This window comes from Cuculus canorus, chromosome 12, assembly GCF_017976375.1.
Source record: "Cuculus canorus isolate bCucCan1 chromosome 12, bCucCan1.pri, whole genome shotgun sequence".
Classification (NCBI taxonomy): domain Eukaryota; kingdom Metazoa; phylum Chordata; class Aves; order Cuculiformes; family Cuculidae; genus Cuculus; species Cuculus canorus.
The window spans coordinates 1,599,886-1,627,860 of NC_071412.1; the positions used below are offsets into that span (position 1 = coordinate 1,599,886).

Sequence of the window (27,975 nt, forward strand, 5' to 3'; positions counted from 1 at the left end):
AACAGTTTCTTACAGATAATTGGCATATACTGAACGTGAATTTTAGAAGTACTTGGTATAATAATGCTACAAACACAAAGACTTTGTTCACTAAGAGCCGTAGTCCAGCTGGAATATTGCAAAAACACAAAGTTGTCCAGTGAGGTAAGAATTTTTTTAAGGAATGCATACAAACTCAGCAATAAGCTAAAAATGCACTGAAGACAGAATTAGATCATACATAGACTATCACCTCAGTGCAGGCTACCATTTCCTTTCCCACCCCTCATCCACCTACTGTTCCCTTCCTCTCCTATAAATGAAGGCTTTGGTCCTTGTTTACAAAACTGGCTCGACACTATGATTAATGTCTCTCTGTCCAGGCAGTTGTGAAATACAATACAAAATGGAGTATGCAGCTAAAGTGAAAACAAACAGTAATGCCCGGACAGCTTGCGCTGTAGATTGATTCCAGCTGCTGGCTACTCCAGCACACCTCGGGTATTGAATAGCATTCCCTAAATTAAGCTCTCATTTTGCATTGAGTCAGACTGTATTGAAAGCTTTATTACTGCTATGCTTGGGTCCTAACAAGATGCACCTCTATCTCTTTCTATTCAACTACACATGGAACTGAATTTTGACACTTTATTATAGTCCCTTCATTTCCTTGCAGGAAACGATTTGATCCAGTAATCACAGTAGAAGGAAAAAAAAGCCTTTCTCACAGTATATAATTATTTTGAAACACTGCTCTGACTCACCTTTTGCAACATATTTTGCAAATTTTCTCAATTATTATAAAATAGATGTCTGTTGCTTAAGAAATAACAAAATTATCCCTGTTATTGCTGTGTTCAGAAAAGTATTGAATAGACATCTATTTGTTATTTCAAGAAACAATCTTCAAAATTCAGGCCTTCTTTCTAGTCTCTGCTGTTATTTTCACTGACTTGTTTTCTCAAAACATGCTCCCTTAAGTACTTTTGAACTATATAAGCATGGAAAAGTACCATTTTATAAAAATCAGACCACTTTGCCCATCATAGAACACCAAGGAACAGTTCTATGCAAAATATTAAATTTGCTGTAGTGTAAATTTATTCTAAGAGGAGGATTTGGGTTGTTTGATGAAATCTAATGTATAACCTTTGTGTTTTAACTCGAAAGACAACTAGCCAGAAAGGCAGGCCCTTCGTTGTCTATCTTTCTTACTTCTCCCTACCTCTTTTTGCAGCAGCTTTTCTCTCCTCTCCTCTCCTCTCCTCTCCTCTCCTCTCCTCTCCTCTCCTCTCCTCTCCTCTCCTCTCCTCTCCTCTCCTCTCCTCTCCTCTCCTCTCCTCTCCTCTCCTCTCCTCTCCTCTCCTCTCCTCTCCTCTCCTCTCCTCTCCTCTCCTCTCCTCTCCTCTCCTCTCCTCTCCTCTCCTCTCCTCTCCTCTCCTCCCTTTTTCCCTCTCTGTTTTTTGGGGTAGCCCCAGTTTCTTATTCTCTCATTTCTCTGTTCTGCTTTACACAGCTGTCAAATGCATTGAGTGCTGCTGATGCAACCCAGAGCACTGGATTCCCTACCTCCAACCCAGGTACGCAGTGTGGAGACGTGTAACAACATTCTAACAAGGCCTCAATAATCCTAGCCATTAAGGTAGCTGTTCAACAACATATCTGCATTGCAGGAGAATAAGATGTGGTAAATAAAATGACAGATGAAATTGTAGAACAAGGTATTAATGTTTTCAGATTTCTTCAACAGGGGAAAATACCTATTTTTACTTTATGTTAGCCAAACAATGGTAAGGAAAAAGTTGGGAGACGAAGCTATAAACTGTTACTTGTCTTCTATAGAATTTAATTTCATTGTGGTTAGCTCAAGTTTACAAATACTCTTCCTACTGAATATAAGACTGTGCAATTACTAATCTTTTCTGTGTATATAGAAATCAAGAATGAGATACAATATTCAAAGGTGTAAGCTGAGATGGAGAGAAAATATCATTGACTTTAAAAGTTGTTGAGGGTAAAATATACACAACAGTTTTCTCACACATGATAGTTTCAATATTCATTTAATAATAATATAATAATATATAATATATATTATATATATTATATATATATATAGTCTAGTAATCAAGTGAATAATTAGTACTAATCTGAACTTCAGTTGAAGATTTTGGACACTGTTCTGTATCTAGCCACCCTAAAACTTTCTGATCACCCATTCCTCTCCTTGGACAACTTTTGGCTGTATCCCCATTTCTTCCTTTACCTTTATAACACAGTTTTGCTCCTGCTAGCCTTATTCAGGCAATCCTAGCAATGACAAAAGAGGTTTTCCCAAGAAGAACATGCAGAAATCCTAGGCACTATCAAGTTGCATCTACATTAAAGTTCCAGAAACCACAGTAGCTATTATCTGCTCTGCTGTGGTCTACGTAGCTCCTCTTGGTCAAGGCCAGCCTGCTAGGGTTCTGTCGTGTCCACACCGTAGGAACAAACTTGGCCTTTGTGAGTAGCATAGATTGAGTCTCTGTTTTGCAAAAATATGTAAAGTTGGTAATTTGTTGGCATTGTCAATGTATTTATTTGAAGAAAGCTTAAAGGGCACATTGTTCCAGTCATTGCGAACAGAAACATTGATTAATGTATCACTGAAACAGCAATATAGTAAATTAAACAGCTACTATGCTCTTTATGGAAGTCACTCTCAAGAACTGTTACTCTTATCTATTTTATAACAGCGCACTCAGTATTAGGACATTGTACTAGGTATCGTAGAGCTCCGTGCAGAAACGGGTCTACACCAAGAAATGCTTTACACTCTTAAGTAGACAAAAGATACAGTCACAACAAAAGCACACAGAATGTGCTATGCTGAAACCAAAGATAACAGGAAGATAATGCAGAGACTGTCTGAGAAACTTAACAATTCTGTCTCTCATCCTGAAATAAGCTGCATATGTGTAATGTTAAGCAAATTTAAGCATGTTTTATGTGTTTAAAGTTTCACCTAGCACAAAATATTTGTAAAATTAAGGTGTAAATTCTTAAGATTGTCATCCAAACATTATGTCCTGGATACAGAATATAGACTCTTATCTCAGAAATATTAATTCCAAATCTTATTTTACTTTTATTTAAGTAGATTTCTTTTGCTTACAATTTGTATCAAAGATTATTTTGGCTTAGGTTATGCAGGCAAATTAACACATATGTAGTATATCAAGGAAGACTGCACATAAGAACAAAATTAATATTTTCATATTTTAAAATGTACTGTTGATTAAAAATATAGGAGGACAGAGTTTTATGTAGTTTAATGTATTAATCTTTTAGTCACATGCGGGTTTGCAGACATTGCTTTTTATACTTAGCTTTCTGAAAAAATGTGTGTGTCTTTCATAAGAACTAAGGCAAATATCCAGGAAAGAAGTTAGTCTCCTTATTCCTACTGAAATGAAATTATTTCAGTACAGAGGTGAAATTTTAAATACATTCTTGGGTTTCGACCCAGGCAGACTTTGAAACAGAGAAAATCGTCACTATGCTATGTAAAAGTTACCTTTTTTCCTTCTTATAGGCATGCATGGGTATCTAATTAGTGCTTTTTAATGTTTTCTTTCTTTTGGACAAAGATAAGGAAGATTTCCAAGCCTATGGAAGACTAAAGCAGTATCTGATCCAAAACCTTTCTCCCAACTTAATTTTGGTGTTGGCCAGTGGGCCGTTCTGGTGTTGTGCAATAGCACCACCTGGTGGCTCCAGTAGTTTTAATCGTTCTGACGGGAGTAGCTTGAAAATAGGGGAAAAAAATATTATCTTTAATATTCCTAAGATTGTTTTTATCTCTAGCGACTTTTCTTAATCAGGTGAGGTAATATTTTAGAAGAGGCAATACTTTAGAAGAGATATAAACGTTTCAGTAGTGTCCCGTATAAGAAGCTTTAAGGATTGACTTACAAAGGTGTTGATCATTCTGCTTTAAAGGTAAAGCATCACTCCTGATTCGCCTGCAATATCTTAACAGATAGCAGAATAAAGTCAACTCTCTCCTAACTGAAAAACTATATCCAGTATATTTAAAAAAAAAAAAAAGAGCAACAGAAGAAAGACTTATAACCTATGAAAAAATTTAACTGCAATAGTAGCAATTTATACTTCTACAGCATCGGATTCACTGTGTAGGGAGCCAGTAGAAGGGTCTGCATGAAATGGAGAGCTTGCTGAAAAAAAAAAGTAGTGTATGAAGATCTCGGAGGCATGTTACCATGTCCCTGCTCACTTTGAAGCTCCAGGAAGGGATTGGTTTGTGCCTTATGGGAACTGCTAACTAAAACCCAAAAACAAGCAAGACATAAGTGTTTGCACAGCATGATGTGCCTGCGTACAATAAACATTTCATGGGCAATTAATTTTTCTAAATTTTTTCATTTCCACTTGTGAGCTAAGTTCTGCACAACTCTTACAAGAAGTATTCTGAGAACTAAAACAAAGAACAGATAAACACAGGAAATGAACTCAGAGAAACTAGTTCATCCTGATCTTTACCTTGCTTTATCCCTTGCTTTCTTTTGAAAATAACAAATACAGCCTTATCCTGGGTTTCTGTTTCAGGTCCCACAGCCATCGATTGTCTCAAGAGAAGTTTACAGCCTTATTTTGAGTCACCCCAGAATACTTAAGGTATTTTAAATACTTAAATTTTAAATCTAAATTTTAAAGGCTTCAGTGTGATGTCTGCTCTTCTTTACTGGGGCTTAAAGCACTCACAGAGATACATTCATATAGATCTGGGATTATTATGATAAAACTGATATTCCAGTTTTCAGTAGCTTTCTTTAGATAGAAGAGCTTTTCCTAGTTAGACAGTACTTTGTGACTGTAGAGGGTGCTCTTAAAATACTGGTGATGGTAGTAATATGTGGTCATCAGTTCCTCTTTCTGTAAAGGTTATCAATGTTATATGTTTATATTTAGCAAAGAAAGTTGTACAGCTAGCGTGTTTTATTTTGGATATGGGCAAGAGTCACTCTCCATGTTTGGATCCAAATACATCCCTAGATACTTTTCTGGATTTAGTTTATTTTTACAAGTAGATTTCTGCCAAACAGTGATAGTATCTTCTGAGAAAACTATTGATGCTGTCTAAAACAAATTGAAATAAATACTAAATAGAGTATATTTTTAGTTGCAAGGCCATTCAGAGTTGGATAAGAGCTGATATTTCCAAAGAAGTAATTTGAATGTTCACAAAAATTCTTCAGTTACATGAAGTTGATGCTCCCACGTTGTGCTATATGGAATTCTGTTTGGAAGGTTTTAACTTTGTTTTATTTTGCTTTGTCTATGGTTTGGTTGATTGCTCCACCATACTCCCAAGCTATCCGTTTTTATACTTCTCTGACTGAATTGTCCGGGGGTGGGGAGGGAAATCAGAGGTACACAGATTAAATCAAACTTTGTCTAGCTGTATTTATCCCTCAACCATACAATGCATGTATCTTTTTAATATAAAATTACATGTTCCCCTCAGCACAGCCAATAAATTATTGAGTTAATTCTGTATGCTTGAGAAATGTTATCTCTTTCCAGAGAGGATAGAGCTTATGCGCCTCAGAAAGATAAGAATTTTATTTTAATAATCAGACTGCAATAAGCTTCTTTCAGAGCAGTATGAGGAGAGTTAACGTTTCTGAGGTCAGGACCTTTCCTGTGAGACCATGACTAGGCTACAGGCTTCTGCCAGTACTACTCTGTCAGTCCTGAACGTGATGAGGTGTGATCTTTGACTGACACGACTGTGTCAAAAAAAGCCTATATCATAACATACGCTTACAACAGCAAAACTACACTTTCTCTTGAATAGGTTGGTATGCTGGGAGAAGATAAAACATATGCTGCAGAAGCAGTTTTCCCAGTCTAAACTTTTTCTAGCAACAATTATTCTGCTTCTTATACTGGATTTGTATACTTATCCTGAGACGGTACTCTAAGACGTGAATTCAGATAACAAGATTTTCACCAGCAGTCACTCATTTGACATCCAAACATCACATAAAATTAACCCTATATTAGGCCAGCTCTACAGAAGGTATTTGTTATAGATTTGTGTGTTACAAAGGCTGTGACTATTTGCCTCGCTTCCATAACAGCTCTACTGTAGGCCCAGTTTAGAGCATACAAGTCAGTGCAGCTTCTTTTGTCTGGGGAAGCCCTCTGAGCTTTTTTGGCTAACTTCAGCAGCATCTATTCTAGGGAGACTTTGCCAAGATCACTGCATTAGGAAACCTTTTAAGCGTAGACCAAGCTTGACAGATGTTTGCTGGCTTCTAATGAAATGAACTTGGCCTGTTCCAATCTCCAGTTTCCGCATCAAATTCATCATTCTTTCAACTTGCAGGTTAGGGCATATCCCTTAACATGTTTGTACACTGTACTGTACAAAGGGGACTTTATGTTACCTAGAACTGCGACTGCAGGCTTGCCATGTGAATAGTCAAATGAAATTCTGTCTGTGAAAGCTGGCAAAATTACCTACCCCCACGCATCAAGCAAGTCTCTTTGATGGAAGAAACGATACCGCCTGAGGTCTGACGTTGGAAAATATTTCTGATATGAGTCATGTAACAGGGGAACACACTGATAAGCCAAAGACAAGCAATTTGTCTCATAGGGCTTTCCTTCCTCAGGGTTTAGTATTTAGTAGTAATTGGAACGAACAGAAACCTAGGCCTCCCCAGATCTTGACTAGGACACCGATTATTAAGATCCATAGTCATACTTAGTTTTGGTGGACAGCATTTTTATTTCCATCAGGAAAACTAGAAGTGTTTCACCTAAATGCCCCACATACTTAGTTTCTTTAAATAGGAAGCTAGAAATGCAAATCTAATATCTTCAGTAAGAGTCAAGACTTGAATGCAGACTTCCTCTCATCACTAGCCCTCTGTTCACTGAACTATTAGATGAAACAGATAATACTTTTCCTCCTCTGTTTTGTAAGACAAGATTGGCATAATTTTTTAACTCTAGGAGAGAGTTCAGAAATGTATTTTGGAGATTTTCACATCCGTACAGTTCACATTAAAGGACCAGAATGTCAGAAACAGATGGAACCCAGGACCCATTACCCTTTCTTCAGTCTTTAATAATTACCAGCCTGGGTGTAACCTGTCAACTCGGGTAACTTCTGTGGTGGACCCTCTTTCCCCCAAGTGTGGAAACAGATTATGTCCTTGGTTCTGGGCTGGAGATTCCACTACGCAGCAGACCATCACAGCGCCAAAGCCTCTAAACTGTAGCCACTTACAAAAATTACCTGACACATTCTAAATGGAATCTGCCTTCACTGCTTCACTTTTAAAACACACTCCACAATTCTAGAAAATCTTACAAGCTCAGAAAAAAAATCTTGCATTGTACAGTACTTGTGTATTTCAAGCAGTGAAAGCTGTAAATGATGCACATGTTGGAATGACAATAAGACAAATGGAAGCTTTCATTGGGAAAATGCAAACCAGAAGACAGATAGCTTGTTTTGCTTTAGGCAAAGCATGAATTCAAACATTTAAACTGGAGAAACTCCCCTTTCCTTCTCTGGCCCCTCTGAGCCATTACATTAATTACTTGGAACTATTTACCTACTTCCCTTCATTTAGGCCCCAGGTGCAGACACTCTGGATACTGAATATTATTTTCATTCTTTTCACTAGAGTGAAAAAACAATATATGGAAACACTCATCTTTTCCTTTCTGAATCCAGGAATGTGAGGAGAGATGGCATTCTAATATATATTTTGTGCTTGCCTGTTTTTTAACACCCCATAATAAAACATGGGAGTAGTAGGGGCATCAGTGATATTTCTTTTTCAAAGTACAATGAAAATGTTTGTTTAGTTTTGTTGCAATAGCAGGGGCAGCTGGCAGTGTTTGCACTTATGTGTCTTCTGACACTTCAATGAAGAGATACCCCTAATCTTTGAAGAAAGATAAATATCTCATTTTGCTAATGTGCTGATCTGTGCTTATGCAGTGGCTCTGACAGCCTTCTTTTGCGATCAGAGTGGTAGCCTGTCTTTGAGAAGCGCCCTTAAATATGGCCAACCAGATCCAGGCATGCACTTTTTCATATGTGAAGCTGAAGAATTAATGGACGCATTAAATGTTTAGAAAATAAACAAGCACAAAAAAAAAGAATACAGCAGAGGCTCAAAACCTGAATTTTTAAATTGGCACCAAAGAAGGTCTGTCTCAATAGCTATAATTCTTTTTGGCAAGATAACCATGTCTCAAAGCTCCTACTTAGAGTTTCATTTCCACCTTCCCTCTGGAGGAAAAATGAATTAAATCTTTACTTGTGCTCTTATGGAGAGTTTCCTCTGCTCTTGATTATTTTGGAATACAAACAACAGGCTGTGGGACACTGACTGTATGGATGTGTTAAAAATTATTAACAAAATCTATGGCTGTTTGCACAAAGAGTATTCAACTTCTTCCTTCCCAGTAAAGGATATCAGTCAGTCCTAGGGCAGCCCAGGTCATCAAAAGGTGGCTACTGAGTCTGGTTCCCCTGTCACAGCTGCCTGGCAGCAGGCCCGCCCTCAGGAACAGCCAGCTGGCTCTGCTGTGCACTTCAGCTTCCTCCAAGTTTGTATGCGGACCTGTGAAGCAGCTGAGTTTATTTTGTCCTATCAGCTTATTTGTTGTCAATGCACAGAGTTTTCCCATTGCCATGACTGCAGATGATGCAGTTGGTTTGCAATTGGAGTTTTCGGCACGGCCTCTATGCTCTGTAATTTCCACTGATCTGCACTGACTCTTCAAAAGATCAGATTTGTTTCACAGGTTTTTGTTAGTTTTCAAGTCAGTTCAGTATTTCTCTGTTCTGATCTTATTGCTTTCCCAGATGTAGAAGTTTCTTTTCTCAGTCTCTAGCTTTTGGCCCCTGGCAGGTTCAGAATCTCTCTCATATTCTAACTTCATACCTGTGAAACCGTACAAGCTGCTAGGGTGACCCTTCATTAAGAAGGTCTTGCTAGAGCATAGACACCGATGTTCATCATTAATGATATATATCAAACTTCAGTCAGAAGTGTAACTCCCTAGTAGAACTGTGACCAATAACAACGCAAAGAAAACCAACTCATTCTGTGTTCATCTTCTGATGTCAAAGGTAATAAGTAGAATCTGCCATAAAAACAAAACTTTGAATTCTAGTAAATCCATGTATTGAAGGATTTTCAGAGGTAATCTTAAGAGTAAATGACTATCAAAAGTAGGAGAGTAAAAAGATTATTTCCTAGAATATTCATCTTCCTTTAAATTAAAAATATGATCTGTACCCAAAGCATACAGAAACTTTCTTTTTAGTCCCAACTAATAATCCAGTATTTTTCTGAAAAAGTAAGTTATTTGGTCTGGTGAATACAATTTAAAAAATATTGTAATTCATTTAATTATTTATTTAGTCATATTTTAATCTCATTAGATTAATTAATATCCTGATGCATTTAGTTACCTAGATGAGGGAAAGTTATATTTTGTAAAACCCTATTATCTGATCCTTTTTACTGTACACTGTCTTCTGATTCGATGGGACAGCACTAAAGACATTCGTAGTGATATTCATTGCTTTACATAACCTCATGATCTTAGTTACTTACAGTCTGAGCTTAGTAGCACAAGTTTCACAAATCTGTCATGTGAAAGTCTCTCCAAATTGTTTTTAATCACTCGCGACTTCTGAATTTTTTCCATGATTGCAGTATCCTTACTGAGATGTGAATTTGAATGATGGAAAATAGTCCGTTCCCAGACATCCATATCCCGGGTAGATGAATTTAAGACCTCATCATGAGTCAGAGGTGGCCTTTTCTAAACTGGGTTACTGGTAAGTGCAAGAGACATCCTTACTCCAGCTTCAGCCACTCCTCAGATTTAAGCAGTGGTGTTCACAGGCACAGGAAGAGCCATGTAGCTCTTTGAAAAGCTGTTTCTTTTCATGGCTGATGAGTGTCAAATCAGGTGCAGTCATACCTAGGTGGTATAACAACTTAGTCACACAAGCCATGACCATCATCACATCTTCACGTGGCATACTTCCTTGTAAAGGCACTAATAAATTTCATTCCAATGCTTTTCCAAACCACAGTAGTTAATAGAGTCATGTAATTCAGTATGAATTACTTTGTATTCAGCTGGACTGAAATTCATCTGCTTTAATAGGTTCTTTGTGACCTCCCCAAGTCTTGTAGCAGCTTGTCAGGAACTTCTTCCATGAGCGTAGCCCATGTCAGCAGTTAACACAATAAAATTTGCTGGCAGATACATTTATTGTGACTGAAGTCTAGTCAGGATGGAATCTGAGCTCATGTGCAACTTCTGCAGAATTACTCTGATACTTGAAGTTACTAATACTATTCTCACGTAACTACCTTCTTGAAATGGGGCCTCTATGACCTGTAAAGATGAGCAGCTGCCAAGCTGAAAAAGATTTAAACAAATCCTGTGGTATAGAAATCTGTTTTACATTCCGTGTTCAATGTTTTAACACTCAACTAATTATACCTCTACTGTGTTCACACGTTCTGATCCCAATTCCTCTTAAATGTAGTCTCAAAAAGCCTGGCTCAGGATTTGTATGGAAGTAAGTGAAGTAAATATATCTGTGAAAGAGAATTAATTTAAATTGTAATGTTTTGCTTGAGAGTTAGTGATTACATTAAGCATGAGATCTGTGTGATTTGTGATTATTCCTGCTGTTTCTGATTTTTGCTTCAAATTGAAATGGGCTGATTGTGAGGATTGTTACTGAATTCTTCTATTTGTTTGAACAGCAAGTTGGAATTTTTGAGGGATATAAAGTGTTATCACTGCCATTGGAGAGCAGGGAGATAAAGAGCCAGAGAGATGCTTTCCCATAAATACAGTGTTCTTCAGGCACAAAGACTTGGGAAGGAAACAATTCCTTCTAATTAGGAAAGTAATTTTAAGCAGAAAAGATGTAAAAGCTTAAGGACTGTTCTTGTCAGAGAGATGTTTCTGAGAAGAATTAGGGCAATAGAGGATTATTGTTTTGTTAAGCCTTTGATTGAGATCTCAGACTTTCATCAGTTCTGTAGCAATGCAAGCAAAAGATCTAAGGCTCAAACACATCTCCAGAAAAGAGATCTTGGTGAAATAAAATAAAGTAAAATAAAATAAATAAAAAAAAAAACCCAACCCAGACTAGGATTTAGCTTTTGGGTATTATAACTCCTGGTTGAGAGCCATGGGGGAGTTTTTCTGTCATCGCTCTGTTACTTTTAAAAATGGGGGGGTGGGGGAAATTGCTTTCAATTTCTCAAAAAATAGTATTACTTATTTGAAAAATTCCAGACTAGAGCATGAAATATCCTTTAGAGGAAATCTCCAGAGTTGTTGTTTAGAGGCTGCCCTGAATATAATCAAGATTAAAGCCTTTAATGAAGGCAAAGCTTACTTATCTGATCAGATCCCAGCATAATGGTCTAGCATGTGATATTATTCTGTATAAGTTACATAATTTTTTGTTTAAGAGCATACTTTACCTTCAGCAGCACAAACAACATTTTTAACCTGTTTGGATCCTTAAGAAATTTGAAACAGATTTGAAGAAAATAACCTGAATATTTGTTAACAAAATAAAATTAAACCTCTCTGTGACTTTGTTAAGATGAAAGCAACACAGGAAACTAACAAAAAGAATCAGATAACCTGGAAATAAATGTTGAAAGGCTTGTGCACTGGCAGTTTAAAATCACATACTATCAAGCATCAGCTTTCTGCTTAAGTGTTTGCCTACAAGATTGCCTTTCCCTAGTAAAGGCTAGAGATTATCCACAACTCATTTGTGTTTGCAGGTTTTCGCTTGAGTATCTGTGGGTACATCCTACCATTTATCAGCCACAATGCACTGAGGTCACAAGTCCCTTGCCTCATTAAAAGATAGTGAGCCAATTGAAAAACAACTCCCTTCTCCCTTGGCGCATCTGAACATATGGTGCAGGAGCAGTATCCTTAATTTTGAAACAGTCAGAGCTGGGAAGAAGCTAAGCAGTTAGGCAGAAAGTAGGTAGTAAAACTTTGGATATACAGAGTCATATATTTTTCCTGTTTTGACAATAGAATTGGTGGATGGAGGCTTCAAGCTTCTTAGGGTTTCTCACACACTGAGAAATAAAGTTTAAAAGTTACAATATTAAAAGCTTTTAGTGGAACAATAAAAATAGAAGCATGACCCTACTCCGATGTGGAAATATATCAGAGCTTCACTAAATCACTGAAGGAATAGAGCGCTGGTGTATCAGCACACTGTGTTGTAGGAACGTTGTATTGTCAGGGTGTTTGTTACTGTTGGAAAATATGATGGAAGAGAAGGTGGTTGCTTGACTTCTTCTATGTCTCGTATAGTGTGATCTAATGTGTCACATTAAACAATTGTATAGTTCTACAGTACAGGCTTGTAATATCTGCTATTCCACAACTTACAGACATAGTCTGAGCACGGTTGGTGTCCTGCTGTCAGTCTCACCTTTTGCATTGACATAAAAATATGGTGCAAATTCCTGCAGTTCAGATTGCTTTTGGCTGTGACAATTTATTTTTTTTAAATTTAGATGTAATAGTTAAACTTCTCACTAATCTGTTGATACTTTTGCACAGGAAAGCTACTACTGTGTCTTGAGAAAACTCTCATTCTGTGTAGCCTTCTCCAGGGTAAGGAAATGCAGTACTTTTATTCAATTTTTAAAAGAAAACAGTCACTAAATTTCTGTACTTGTTTGCAGACCTTAAAAGTTTTGTTCAAAATGGCCCTTCAGAGAGCGCAGTAAAAACAGTTTCTCTTGAGACAGCAATGGAGAAGCTTTCATCAACATTAAGAATGCAAATATTTTTAACCATATTTTAACCATATTTTCAATTTTAAAAAAACTATTTTTGGTTTCCTTTATTATCCCCCCCCTGCAAGATGTCGCCTTCCCTGCTGAATATCAAATGTATTCTGGTTAACCGGAAAACAGTGAAGTTAGCCAACATGTGAGGTAATTTCATTGCCACATAAAAGGACACTTTTTGACTGCATCACGACATGTTCTAATACTGATGTAAATAATATAGTAGAACAGAGTGCAGCACTGTTCTATCTGCTTAATGCTATCAGTTCAAACTTTTGCATGAGAAAGAGGCCAAAAGAGAATGTTTAAACGGTCCTCCTTAAAAATATCTTTCTTCTCTGTGTCAAATACAATAATTAGTTGATGTATTTTTGTTACAAGCTGTAACAAGGCTTCAGCCAGCCATATTTGCACAATGAAGCTATAATACCGGACAAGGAAGTGTTTCTGCAGCAGGAAGCAGGGAGATAAAAAAAAATAAAAAACACAACATTGAGCGAGAATAAACAGAACACATCTTTTCCTTGCTCCTCACCAGCTGTACAGAATGCTGGAATGGAAAGCGAGTGCCACAGTCAGTTACTTCCTTCCACAACACACCAAGAAGCAGAGTAGCCAATTTTGTTTTCTAGCTCCACAAACAGATGCGGTACGAAGTTCTGTGCACATGGGCATGAGTGCATATGCAGATGTAGGCATGAGCGTATGTACCCTGCTTATTTCCACATGCTCATACTCAACAGAGAAGGCCGAACTGTAACTTTTGTCAATCACCCACAGCCTGTAAGCAGTTCAAGCACAGCTCCAGAGCTGTGGTTATACTTTTGTCCCCAGGACAAGGGCTGTGATAATGCATGATGAGTCCAAATCCCCAGGAAGAAGCAAGACAGCTGGGACTACTAAACCTGGCATCACTGTATTGTAGTGATCGAGTTGTGCACTGGAGTAAGGAGACACCTGGAAGCCATTTCCTGCTTGTGAACTGATCTCCCCCCGCCTTCCTCTCAAAGATAAGTACATGCAATGTGGCTTTTGGCCACAATGAGGCTTTTTTGGATTTGTAACATCTGAAAAGTTTGCTTTAAAGGCACAAATCCAGTTTTTCTCTTGCATATAAAAGTTTAGGAGACCATTTTTTTGTCCCTCTGATGCTTTTTTTGCAGTCTCTTCTGACTTCAAATTTTTCCAACCCTGAAAAATCTCTGCAATTTCATCTTGAAAGTCGCAAATGAACTTTTAACAGATTAGAGACTGCTTATGTACTGGCCTGAGCTTTCACACTGCCAGTACCAGAGCCACTGATTGCTGCTTTCTAGCCATACTTCACTAACGTACAACTGGTTAAGATTTCCACACCCACTACTCTTAAACATGTGAAGTTTCCTTGTCTGTGCAAAGTAAGCACATATTTTGTCCATGAGAATGCCTTTGAGCGGTATCTCTTCTGTCGGTTAGGTTTCTCTTGTGCATTCTAATTATTGCCAGGAGACATCTCCCAGCTGCTTTTTTTCTGGGCAGAGGGGTTTGTTTTGGTCTCTGTTTTAGCTGTTGGGTAAGGTGTTGGTCCCCTGAAAACAACAGAACCACCGAATTGTTAGATGCCAGATTTTTTTACCTCTTGTCTTTAAAACCACTTGAGACTTCAAGCGTGCAATGTTTTGTCAGTTTGAAAATGCCTCAGTGTTTTCTTGGTATTTTCTATGGAACTATTCATCTTGGTAAAATTAATAGCAGAGGTGAAGCAATCTTGTATTTCTGACACAAGTTTATTTAAAAAACTTTAAAAAAAATTTTAAAAATTATTAAAAATAATTAATTTTTGTTTTGCTTAAAGAAATCTCAGATTTCATAACTGAAGTCTAGAAATTTTTGAAAACAATTTTTTTAAAAAAAGGAATAGCTAAATGTTAGGACGCCAATAAAAATGCTTTTGTGAAGTCACATGCAAAATATCACTCATAAATATCTTCAAGATTTTGAGAAAATTACTTTTTAACTAAGGTTAAATTTTTTTTAATATGCAATTCATTGGTATTACATTATCACACCGTTGCAGTAGTTGTAAGATTTTAATAGTTAATTTTTATTTCTTAATCAGTGACCTGTAACTACAAAGTCTGAATGCAGGCTTAGCCTCCAAGTCTTGCTGGGGAAGGTAGAACTTCATAGTAATGTGACACTCTTAGTCTGTACAAAACAGAAAGGGTAACATAAAGCATAAGTGGTTGGGGTACAGAAAGGACTGACTTGCGGGAAAGAGGCCAAACACGATACTGCAGCCGGCATGGCGGAAGCCTCCCCAGCCAAGGGCCTGTCCCACAAAACCAGAGCAACAGCGCAGGGAAGGCTCGGGGGAGGCAGGAGGGGTTGAGCAAAAGTCGTAGTAGCAGGCAAGTTTGCAGTGGCAAGGCAGGTCCAGCATCAAGGCAGGCAGGCAGTCCCGCTGGTCAGGGTCAACCCAGCAATCATCCAGCAGGATCACAGCAAAAGGCAGAGCTGAGGTGAAGCTGGGAAGTCAGCCCAGCTCATGATCTGGTCAGTAGGGTCTGCGGCCAAACACAAACACACCTGAAACATAGCTCAGGCAGGGACTGAGTGCCCAGGGCTGAGCTTGAATTAAGCCTCTGGGATGGTAGGAGGAGGTGTGGGTAGAGGCACCAGGTGAGGCTGATTGGGGCCATTAAGTCCTATTGGTGCAGTCAGGCCCTCTGACATAAGTTAGTAGAACATCACTTCTTCTGTTTTCATACATAAGCAAGGAAAGGGGAGAATTATGATTGTGGTTTGACCTGTGCTGCGTTTTCTGACCCTGAGTGCCTGCTTTCTCAACCGCGATGATACAGTAATGCTATGTCTACCCATAGTTTATATAAACACAGAGTATGTTAAACAACTGACTTATGATGTGTTTCCAATGAATTCTAGACTATCTGTGTACTAAAATATTTCTAGACTTGGACAGAAGATCTGATCTATTCAGTTCTTTCACTAAGTAGTTACAGATACTCCTGAATCATTCTTCTATGCGTACTGTGACATTTGTATTCCATTCAATTTGTCATTGCAATTAAGCATCTGTTGGATCCCAGGACTTGGTTGATACTTCTGTAGTTTTGAAATGTCTTCTTTGTTCATCTCAAACCTTTAAAATTCTCTATTTATATGCTGTTCAAATTATGAAAATTAATACAAGCTTTTTTCCCCAAGACTTACACTTGCTGTAGCTGAGTTTCAGGTCACTTGATTTCTGAAAATTAATTAGGTCCATGTCTCTTCATTAGAAATGTTTTCTTTTTCATCTTTCTAGCTGGATATTCCAGCTGAATATGCTATCCCATATTCTTGGACACAGAGCAGGATGTCAGCAGCATTGCAAGGTACAGTTGTAACAGGCACTCTGCACTTCTTGGAACAATGTGTAAAATGTCCAGTTAGCTGACTTCCCCGCTTTATAGTTAAGAAATTGCATGATTCTCCTGTTGGCAGAGAGAAGATTCAAAGCCTATCAACTTCTACCAAGTTCTCACTGGGGAAATTTGGGCAGAAATTGTCTATTTCAGTGCCTCACGTAAAGGGATTTGATCCCAGCAGACTGCAGCAGTCATTTGGTTCCCTAGTTCTGGCAGGCTGGGACTAGGAGCAAAAGAGAAACAACAGGTTTTGTTCCTGGTGAAAAGAGCATAAGAAGTTAAGGGCATCTTAACTCAAACCAAAAGCCCGTCTAGCCCAGTATCCTGTTTTCAACAGCAATCAAGGGTGGGTTCATTGCAAGAGGGAAATGTTTTTCAGCTTTTCCTTGCAAAAGCTGGTTTTTGTTTCCACAGCTCTTCTTCAGAGAACCGCAGTGGACAGGACAACTGCATAAAAGCTAGTAATTAATGTTTTGTGCAAGATAAAAGGGATCCCGATCTTGCTGGTATAAACAAACAGTGGTGTTGGCTTCAGTGCCCGTTCTCAGAATATTACCAAAAAAAAATTTTCCATAGAAAGAATAGTCTAAATTTAGATATTACTCCAGTAACTGTTATCAGACTTCATAATCTGTCTACTTTTGATGTCTTCTAGCAGATCACAGCACTGCTTTCTTTCTAGTCTGACACTTTGTTTTGATTTTAGTAACCTAATATGAATTGAAATAGCAGGTGCATAGCAACACCCTTTTAGAATAAGGAGTGTTTGATGCCAGTAAGCATGTTTAGCCAAGATTTTGCTGAGCCATGGCTTTCATCTCAGCCTGTATATATATGATATAAAGCAATTAACCCCTTTGCTTCTGGATAAAAGATTATGAAAAGCATGTATAAAATACAAACACAAAAATTTTAAGTTGGGGAAAGGGAGATGATTAGGAAAAGAGGATCACTTGACTATCACTGTACTTTGTATTTTTAATAATAATGCTATCAACACTGGAAAAGCTGGATGTGGTTTGATAATAGACTGATGCATCTAAGAGGAACTAAACACTATAGAGGAGGATTCCTGCGCAACATAAAAATTAAAGAAAATTGTGCTCATGGACACAAGCAAAGTGCAGTTTGAATCTAGTGGAAAATGGAAGGCTTATTGAAGGAGAGGGTTAATGAAGGGATTACAAGAATGAACTCTAGGCAGCCATGGATTCAATTCCCCTAGATTGTTGGCAAAAGCTGCATATCTTTGTCTCTTGTAATTGTTTTGTTCATTACCCTCCTAAATCCCCAAAACAAACAACAAACAAGCCAAGCCCTCCTGTTACACAGACATAGTCTTGCTATTACAAAGGTTCCACTTGTGAAAAACTCTCTTGTCTATTTCTGTGCTTTTAAAGATTTTATCCTCTTACCAGGTTGAAGGTCAACAGAACTCACAAAGAAAATACTGTAATTTGTTTCTCTAGCAAACTAGTACTTTACTGGAGACACGTACTAGTTCAACATATCGTTTAGTTTCTTGTCCAGCTTCTGGACAAACCCTCTGTGCTTCAAATTTAGCTCACGTGTTATCAAATAGTGCAAATCTTATTGCATTCCTCTCCAGAAGTTCAGTAGTGCTTTTGGTTCCCCCACGCCTGCTGTCTAACTTTTTTCCCAGTCACCCACCAGTCTCTATCCTCATCAAGCTGCAGCTTCAGCTGAGGGAAGGACAATAGGCTGGGCATCATTGGAGCCTGGTAAGCTGCCTCTCATCCCACCTTTGCCTCATTCTACTCTTTTTTTTGTATGGTATCTGAAATGCAGCCACCCACTAGTACCAGCTAACAGCCATTTCAGAAGGAAGTAGTCAAGTTGCTAATATGTTCTTCAGTTTGTTCCCTCCTGCAGCCCTAAGGATTCACCCACCGAACTGTTACAGTTAGACGAGCAAAGCAGACTGATGAGCAGGACATGAAGTGGGGCGCAAGGATAAAAAAGACTTTGTGTGGCTCTTAGATATTGGAATTTCTTTCTGGGAAGTGAGTCCAGCATGGGTACAGCATGAAGTTGTGCTGTATAGATTGGGTCTGTTGGGTACAGCAGTGCAGAGATCTCGCATATAGCGGTAAAACTGCAAGTGGTGAGTTGTCAAACTGCTGCCTAAGGAGAAATGTCTCAGGTCCTTCATGACGGAGAAATTTTCCAGAGATTAGTCAGATGTTTGTTTATTTTCATACCTCTCAGACAACCAGCTCAATAAAGGAAGAAATGACTTAATGTCTAGGAATGGAGCAGGAAAGAGTGTTCGTAAAGTACAGTCCTAGCACAGGAAGAACATACAGAAGTATGTTTGTTATTATCTTAAATTAACCAACACATAAGATAAATTCCCTGTATAATGGAGGTTTGCAGTCTTTCCGTGGCTTTAGTACTTGAACAACACTTCATGTCTCATTCTGAATCATCAGACTCTCCACCTTCTGATAGGAAGTACTAGCAAAATGTCAGAACTTAAGAGAGAAATCCAACCCACGTGACAGAATGAAAGGGATTTCTAGAAGCTGCTTATTAAATTCTGTTTTTTAAAAAATATTGTTGGCCTCGGATGTGACTTGGTGTTAGAGATCTAATTGCATTCATTCTCAGCAAGGAAACAGAATTACTTAAGCAAACACTTCCCCCAGAATTTTCTTTGGCAACAAGATGCCGTTAATAGCCCACATTCTGCAGAAGTGTCTATTAATCTAGTAAATACAGATATACTGCATGCAGATTTTACGTGAGTAAACCTATGTATTTGAAGTCAGTGAGCTTAAACTGTGCAGCATAATTAGAGGAATGAGCCTCAGGTTACTTTGTCAAAACATTCTTTAATTGCTGGATTTTAGGATTATTGGATTAAAAGATTAGATGGGTTGCCTGGAAATCTTAATTTGGAGCATCTAGCAAAGTGAGGCTCTCATAAATCAGAGTTACAATATATCTTTTATAAACCTCAGTTTCCCTAAGTTGCTGTAGTAATTGTTGAAAGATATTTTAATGCTAGGACAATAGGATACTAACTATGTTTTCTCTCATCTCCCTTATTTTCTAGCACATTTTTTGATTTTAAGGAATTTATTAACTTCTCTCCAGAAAAATCAATGACCAACTTCCATGTCGCTGTGGGTGTTAGAGTCACTCTGACCATTGTCTGTGAGTCGCTAAGCTTCCTTGCCCATATGCTACTAAAGGAATCCTGATACCAACCAGACATTGCATGGCATTCGCCTTGCACTGTGTATTTATCGCTTAATTACGTTATGATCAGTAAGCACAGCTACTTTTTTTTTTATGTCATTCTTAACATGTACAAGACACTCTGTTGTCAGAGCATTCTGCTTTGGCTGAACAGTGGCTCCGAGGCCAAAGAACATAGTGTAACACAGGCTGTCCTCTTTTTTTCTCAATTCAATAGCAGATTCAATAGCAAGTGCAGAGCTGTCACACATGGCACACAGAAAGTTGTTCTGTCACTCTAGCTTAGCTTACTGCCAGGAGAGAGTTAGTACTTCACTCCTATAAGGTTCTGTGATAAAGATCTCTGCAGCTGCTGTTGCTCTCCCTGTTTGGTCCAACATGTCACAGATCTCACATGGAGCTATGAAAACCACAAGAGAGACTGTCTATATGCTATATATATACATGCGTATGAGCAGAGAATTAGTGGCACAGTGATATATAGATTAACACATAGGGAGGGAAACTTTGAGGCCTGGTTCAGATCTCGCTCGTGAATAATGCTACTAAGTTGGTCATATCAATATTGAGCAGAAATGTCTGGATTCTTCTGCGAAAGGTTCTGAACAGATAGGTTTAAAATCCAGATGTTTCAAATGGGACAGTAATAGTACTATGTTGCTCTTTCCTGAGAGGTGTTTGTAAGTATTAGACAGAGGACTTTTAATTAGTCTATTAAAGTTTCAAAAGTTATTACTAATACTCTGTCATCAAGTTCTGTGAAGCAAACAGAAGAGGAATTCTGTTCACAAGCAATATGGAGACAGCTGTGCTAGCCATACTCCCAAGCCGTTAAAAACCACTTCAAAGCACCATATTCCTATATCACTTAGTGTTTGCACTGCTAAAATGACAGCATCCAAGACAAAAGCAAAAACCACAGAAGTGTCCCATTATGATGATCATGACTGTATTGACAGAAGGATCAATATGGGAAGTGTAAGTCATATTCTTATTTTCTGGAGTGAAAAAACCCCACTTTGGTGCAATTTTGGCATCTTTTAAAATCAACTAGTATTTTTGTCACTCATTTCTACAAGGTCAGAACTGTGCTTTTTGGGTCTAAAATACTTGTCAGGATTTAACATACCTAAATTAGCAGAATTGTATGTAGTAATAGCTTCATGTTTTCAAATTGAAACTGTAAGAATAAAAAGACAATAATTTATCACTTCCTTCTTTGGTGACAGAGCTCTATCAAAAAGAAATGTTTTCACTAAACTCCCAGTATTTCAAAAATTTCTGTCTGATGTAGCACAGAACTCTCCAGCTTCCTTTGAAATGGTGATCTGTGTTTCTGTTTAACCTAGGGGCTGATACTGAATAGTTATACTACTGAGTAGCATAAAATAAGGAAAGAAATGGCTTAACAGATGTTCAGTGGGGTACAGGTTTTTCTCTGTTATGGGTGGCAGCTCGCTACTGTTGAACTGAAAAGTAAGTACCTGTGAAAGGCCTTTGCATGCTTTAACTGGAAAGGCAGTTGAAGTCTTGCCTAAGAGTCAGAAGCAGAGGAGTCTCTATCATTGACATGGGAGCTCTAGCGTAGGGCTGCCTTTTGCCAGCATGGCCTCTCAACCTGCTAGCAGGGATTGCAATCTTCAGGTTCTATTTTTCCCACATTTTACACCAGTGTAACTATACTGTCTTCAGAGAGTATTCCCCACGTGCACCAATTTAAACCTGATCAGAGCACGGCCTTTCTTTAACTACGCATCCTCTTGAAGCACTTATTTCTGTGAGACGTTGCAGCAAAACTCAAAACAAAAACCTAGAACATAGCCTGTAAATAGGGGCAGAAGTGAACGTGAATCACTTCCCACCCTCATGGCCGCTCTGTGCCTTAAGTATTACTATGAACTGGAAGCTGTGAAATCAGAAGAAACCTCTGGCCTGTTTGGAATTGCTCTTACAGGTAATATTATCCTGAAAGAGCACGGTACCATCCACACATTATTTAGAACCACTGCTAACTTTACATCAATCAATTTTGTTTGCCACTAGCTCTAGAAAGCCATTTGGCTTCTTTGGCTTCTTTCCCTCACAAGACATAGTTGTAAAGGTTTTTCTCAGAGATTTACAGAAAGAGAGAAAAATGTAGAACGTTATAGTGCGTGAATCTCCTGCCATTTAGATTATAGAAATATTTTTGTAATCAAAAATATCCTTGCCAGAAGCAGTTTCAGGTTTCTTTGGTATTTAGAAATCCTCTGGTAAACAAAGTAAAAATGAATGATAAACAAAATCAAGTTTCCTTTGAGCCTGATGTTCTTGCAGCTGCATTCCACTTTTTAGAGTAACCCATTAGCAATTACTTTAGAATGACACTGGCAAGCAGTCCCCAGACTTTAATTAATATCTTTTTGACAAGCTCGTAATCTTTGTAGTTAATAAAGTCTCCCTTAAATTAGTTTAACTCTGATTTCACTTACTATTGTAAGCAATCGGCCTCAAATCTCGGGTATTTTACAATAATTCATAATTTAAAATGCTTTAAAAAAGAGAATTTAGTTACATTTTACAGAGCAGAAACAGCCTTTCATGAAGGTCACCCTCAATCCAGTGGCAGAGCTGGAAAGAAAATCTAGGTCCCTGAATGCCCTTTGATTGATTAAGCAATGGTGCTATTTCCTGTCTCAGTCTCTTCCAAGGAAAGGATTACACTCTGATTCCAAGTTACATAATTAAGTATTTTCTTTTTTGCCATATCAAGATCTTAGAATATTATAGTACAATATTGTAACTTAATATAGTAAATTATTGCCTGTAAATTTTACTTAAATGATATGCATCGCTATAAGCCAGCTTAGGGGTCAACTTTTCATTTAAATTCATGCTTTTACTATGTGTCTACTTTTGGAAACTTTGCCCTTAGAATTCTTTGTCCATTTTACCCCCACGTCTCAAACACAGAACCAGGGCACATGAGTAAGTTATGCTGCCACATTATTGTGTCCTGGGGAACAGGACCATCTTTTCGATGGTAAGATAAAATCTCCTTTGACCTTTTGGTAAGTCAACAACTTTCATATAAATGTTCTGAAATAAGCTATATGTGTGCTTGTTGCATGTGTATTATGAGGAAAAAAATATCTTTGCTCAGCTGAACCTATTTTCTTATGTAGATGCTGTAATAAAGTGGGTTTTGATATGTAAGATCACTTCAACCTTTCTGTTTGTTTTGCCTACAGAACCAAGTAGGAGGCACACAAGTTACTTTCGGGCTTTAAGTCTGATAGTTTTTTTCAGAATTTACAAAACTCCGGCTACCAGTGTGTGAAGTCTTGGACTGATTACACCTACAAAGAAAGTTTAGCTTTCATTTAGTTTTAAAGCTAACCAGTGTTTTTTATTCTGACAGACAACTGTAAGAAATACCTGCCTAAGCATTGGATGACTGCTGCAATTTATGGCCTAGGGAGATTGACATAGGATCACATTTAAAAGTAATTTTTGCCAAATGAGGATGGAACTGTTTTACTTTGATGATTCACGGGGATGGCTTGTATTAGTTTTTACTTTTCATGTAAGATGAATAATGAGGTGAAAATGAGTGTGAAAAAACCCAAGTTTATTAGTCTCCTCCATCTTAAATAAATGTAAAAGCCTAATTTAAAAATCTGTTTCATTAACGGTAATGTTAAGGTAATCAAGATGGCTAAGAAAGATCGCCAGTGCTGTGCAACTTAATTGGGATCGTAAGACCAGAAGATATCTCACCACCTCTAGAACTTGTGAGCATTCTGTGCACTCCAAGTATTTGTCTAGGACATGTAGAACTGAAAATAGCTTTTCCCAAACGCCCTCTGGAACAGTTTGTGAGCAGCAATAGGCATCAGCATGTACCGTGACCTTAGGATACTAACTTTGCAGAATGAAGTTATTTTAGGTTGCTTCTTTGTTCTCTCTTTTTTTCCCCACTTCTTAAGTCATCTCTGGGGGAGGGTGGGTGGCAAAGACATGAGATAGATATTAGCTAGTGAGGAAAATTGCAAAAGATGTTTTCAATCAGTAGGATATTCTTCAGCTGAATTTCTACATTTTTTTCCTTAAGTGCTTGCTGCCAGTGTCAGTCTCAGCATGCTAAAATAGAGGCCCTGGTGCTATGACAATTCCTGTGTTTCTGTGGCAATGATAATTCCATTCCAGAAGCCACAAATTAAAAAACAATTTCTTACAATGAAACACCAAATGAAACACAACATGGTCTTCCTCCTTTCTCATGCGTGTTAACTGTAAAAAGTTTCTTTGTCTGGAATGTGGCTCTGATTACATTTCTCTATCCAAAAATAAACATGGTGCAAAAGAAAAGGATATGGGGGGGGGAAAGCCTGTCAATGGGCCACCCTCAGGAAAACCTCACAAGATCTACTGTGTGTCTGTGCAAGCCATGGAAGAGCTAAGGAAGTGATCCCAGCTTGGTGGTCTTATTTTTAATTAAAACAAATGAGGCTCTTTCAGCTGCTGCAGATAAATATTTGATGAAAAGAGACAAGGACAGATGTCAAAAAACCTGTAGTAAATAAAGAATAAGACCAGGAAAGCAAATGTTACAACAGTATTTTATAGACCAGAAAAAAGAGAAGTCTCTTAACATATTTCTGTCAAACATGTAGTTTTACTAAGATCATTCCAAAAGCAGGAAGACTAATCTTTTGTATCCATTTTGACAAAGTAGAAGGAAAATACAAATGTATATAGATGAAAAAAAGTTTCCAAGTCAACTTGTTGCACATTATATGCTTTAAAAAAAGGGTTATTTCTTCGGCTGTTGATGAGACAGAAGACTTCAAGGTAATTTGAATACTTTCATGGGAGTCTATATTGATTTTAGATTGACTAATAGAGTTTTGCTTCAAAATATTTTAAGGATGCACAGTGAGAAGGTGCTTATCAAAATACAACAGCAACATCCCTACTACAATAATCTGTTGTAGCATCTGTAAGTCATGTCCTTTATGAGTGGTGATTTAGAAAGGTGAATATGCTACCATTCAACCTTTTCCCGTAGTCATGGTTGTATTTACCAGTACACTGAGATCTAACTTCAAACTTCACCTTGCTGTCAGTGAGGATTTACACAAGATGATCTCCTAACGTCCTTTCCCACTTCAGTTACTCTATGGCTTGATAACGTTGAGTCTAGATTTACTTTACCTTTTAACAAATTCATTTGTACCATTCTATGAAAAAACCAATCCAACAGAATTAACTTAAAAAATAGGCCATAAAAGAAAGTCAAGTTATGAAATAGAGGGAAAAAAATCATAGTAGTTGGTTCTTTCAAGTTTATAATTTTTAGCATTATATTGGCATTGCCTGCTACTTTAAGTTCTGATCTTGCATGGATATTTCTATGGAGTCCAATGTGAGTTATACATCTGAGTGTGAAAGAACTAATTCTATAAGCAGGCTTTACAAAATCATAGAGTGAGTATGAACCAGAGGAGCTGCAATGGAAATATTTAATGTGGCACCAACAAGCTGACACAAAATTTCTAATCCATGGGCCACGCAAAATACCTGCCCTTTCCCATGTTGCAATTTTCAGACAAAACAAAGAGTGTTAGTCTCAAGTACAAAACAATCAGATAGATAAATTTTAATTTGAGGATCAAACATAAAGAACTCAATAGCAACCTTGCTTGGCACAAATTTACTTGTGATCTGACAGAGCAAATCTGAACCCACAAGCTCCCAGAGATAACAGTTTGTCGATTTCCCATTTCAAAGGCAGCACAATAGTTGAAAGCTTCCAGATATATCACATGGAAATCAAACTTGCAGCAAACTTGTGATAAAGGCCTAAGACTAATTCCACTGAAGTCAATGACAAAACCCTAGCAGCTTTCAACAGAAGTTGAGCGAGGCTCAAGGTGAAAAACAACTCTGAGAACAGTTATAATCAGCTCAATCCTTAGTTAGGATAGAAAAAAAAATGAGAGGATTCTTTATGGGTGGTACCTGGGTTCAGAGTTTGCAAGGAGCGAGTTGTGTGGCTCTCTGAGCACTTCAAGAGAACCTTGCAGAAGCTGATAGCAATTGGGAAGGTCAGCATGTCCCCACTTAGCATGGCATTACTAGGCCCAGCTGAGAACTTCATGGAACCTGAGAGCAGTTACCCTCTTTATTTAGCCTCCAGCTATCTATGGGCTGTCAACACAACTGCAGCTGGATTCGTGTGCACCAACTGCAGATAAACACTCAAAATCCCCGTGCACCTTTTCTATGCTACTGTAGCTGTGTGTGAGCAGTATTGTCATTTACACAGGCCGAAGATGAGCAACTTCTGTAAGGAATGTCCCTTTTATTCTTCATGGTGCGAAGGAAATGGGTGGGAGATATGTTTGGTGTTCCTAATCATCAGTGATCCATTCTCTGAAGACTTCTGTGCTGGGTGAAATACAAGCAAAGAGGAAAAAGTAAATTTTCTCCAAATCCTTCTTAAAAAATGTAAGGAGAAGGCCCCAGAGTAATAATTGCTCCTTCCTCTCCCTAACAGATGAGGTTAAAGCAGGCACATATTAAAGGATTGACCAAGGTTATGCCACACGGTCAAGATTTGAACTCAGAACTTCTGAATCCAACCCCAATGCCTGAGCCACACGTTAACGTTCTTCTCTGTATTCCCCCACAGTCTTAGGCCATGTGGCCACTCTTGGTAAAATGAAAAACAGGTGCAGATCCTTGAACAGATGGGAGACCAGACCTCGCTGATCTCTGGAGGATAATACAGGGTTGTTTTCCGGCAAAGAGGATTCCAAAGAACCACAGAGGCAGCACCCCTGCCCTAAAACTGAAGCTGCTCTGCTTTACACTGAATGTTATCTCCGCCAGCCTAGCCGGTGGGAGTTTTGTCTGTTGTCTGTCAGCAAAGGACACTGCCTTACTGACCTCTCAGACTTGCAATATCGACATCGCTGTGTTTCAGGCATGCCTGTAAAGATTGTAGAAGACTAATCGCAGTTCCATTCTCTGCAGTAACTGTAGCCAATGTTTTTAAGTTGCTAAAACATGAAATTTCTTCCCTTGAGTAGACGACCTGGGAATGTCTAACCTTCAAAAAATGCTATTAGTCATATGTAGAATCTTTCTCTGGGAAAATCACTAGTGATGTGGGAGGAATCAGCGAGGTAAGATAAGTAATATATTTGTTCTGGATCTGTAAGGACAGATTTACTTTTGATTTCCATTTCACGGGGAGCTGATGGCTTACTCCACGCTAGGAGCTTAAATAAAGAACTTGGACTGCTTTCTCAGTGGGAGAGTGGTAGTAGATGACTAACAGGGCAATTCCCTGGTCCTAAACAGAGGGTGGAGTGCTAGGGTGCGAAGCACTTCCCTGCCTTGTGCAACCCGCCGTTGTAGTCCCTGCATGGTACAAAACACATTTCCCCTGCATCAGCCAAAAGTATTAAAGAAGGCGTGGCGATCCTCAGTTTCCACAGAGCACACCTCAAACCCAAGAGGATAGTATGTGCAGGAGGACATAGTATGTTTCATCTTGGATACTAGTGGTTCTAGTGTTCTTGTACATTTCTTTTGCTTCTTCCAAAACCACTCTTTCGGTGCTGTGTCTGAGAGATCTTAGTTGTGCTTGCTAAAGCTGCTTTTACAGCAAAAATGCATCTCTGGTTGTGCCAAAGAAACTCGAATAAATAAGACCTGATTTTCCTTAGACTATTTAAATTGAGTGCACAAAACCTGATTTGCCACAGTAGGTCAAAAACACACTGCTAACATACGTATGTTCTGCTTATGCCAAACTGTAAGTCAGATGGGTTGAGAAAATTTATCTTACCCCAGTTTTAGTCAGGTTTTGAAGGGAAACATTCTCCACAGATGACACTCATAGAATTTAACAGCAAAGACCACCCAGGACACTGGGAATCTCAAACTGCTTGGCCTCAGGTTCTCCGATTTGTTCTTCATGCATGCTCTTTGAGAGACAAAAAAAGAGCATTTCTTTTATTTTGAACATGGATTTCTCTTTCAGCCGAACATTTGCAAATGCAGCTGGTCCCAGAGGTGGAATGTTCCAAAAGCCCATTTGGAGCCAAGTATGTACGCTATGAAGTCAGTCGTGACACCACTTTATAGAGAACAGACAATGAGTTTTGGATCTTGTAAGTACCTTTCCTCCCTGCAAGTAAATTCCCTTCCCCCATTCTTTTGGAAACATCTCTGTCTGTATTGGAAACAGAGGATGTAATTTATTTTTATCATCTTCCCTGTCAAACTGGCCAACAGCCACAGGGTTCTGCTTTCAGATGTAGCAAGAGCCAGGAGAGCCACAATGAAGACGCATTCATTTCAGTGGCTCCTCCTCTGTTTCCTTATCTTATTTTGAGGCTACCTACCGTGGTATCTTATCACTCTTTCTAATCCTGCAAAACTTCTCTGCAACTTGA

General features: G+C 38.3%; 1 long non-coding RNA gene across 1 annotated transcript; it reads left to right on the plus strand.

Moving 5' to 3' along the window:
- The first annotated feature begins 57 nt into the window (after positions 1-57).
- Positions 58-27,944, plus strand: LOC128853406 (uncharacterized). Its single transcript, XR_008451954.1, has 4 exons — positions 58-144; positions 1,496-1,559; positions 4,591-4,659; positions 27,561-27,944. It is a non-coding gene; the product is annotated as an uncharacterized LOC128853406 (long non-coding RNA).
- The last annotated feature ends 31 nt before the right edge of the window (positions 27,945-27,975 follow it).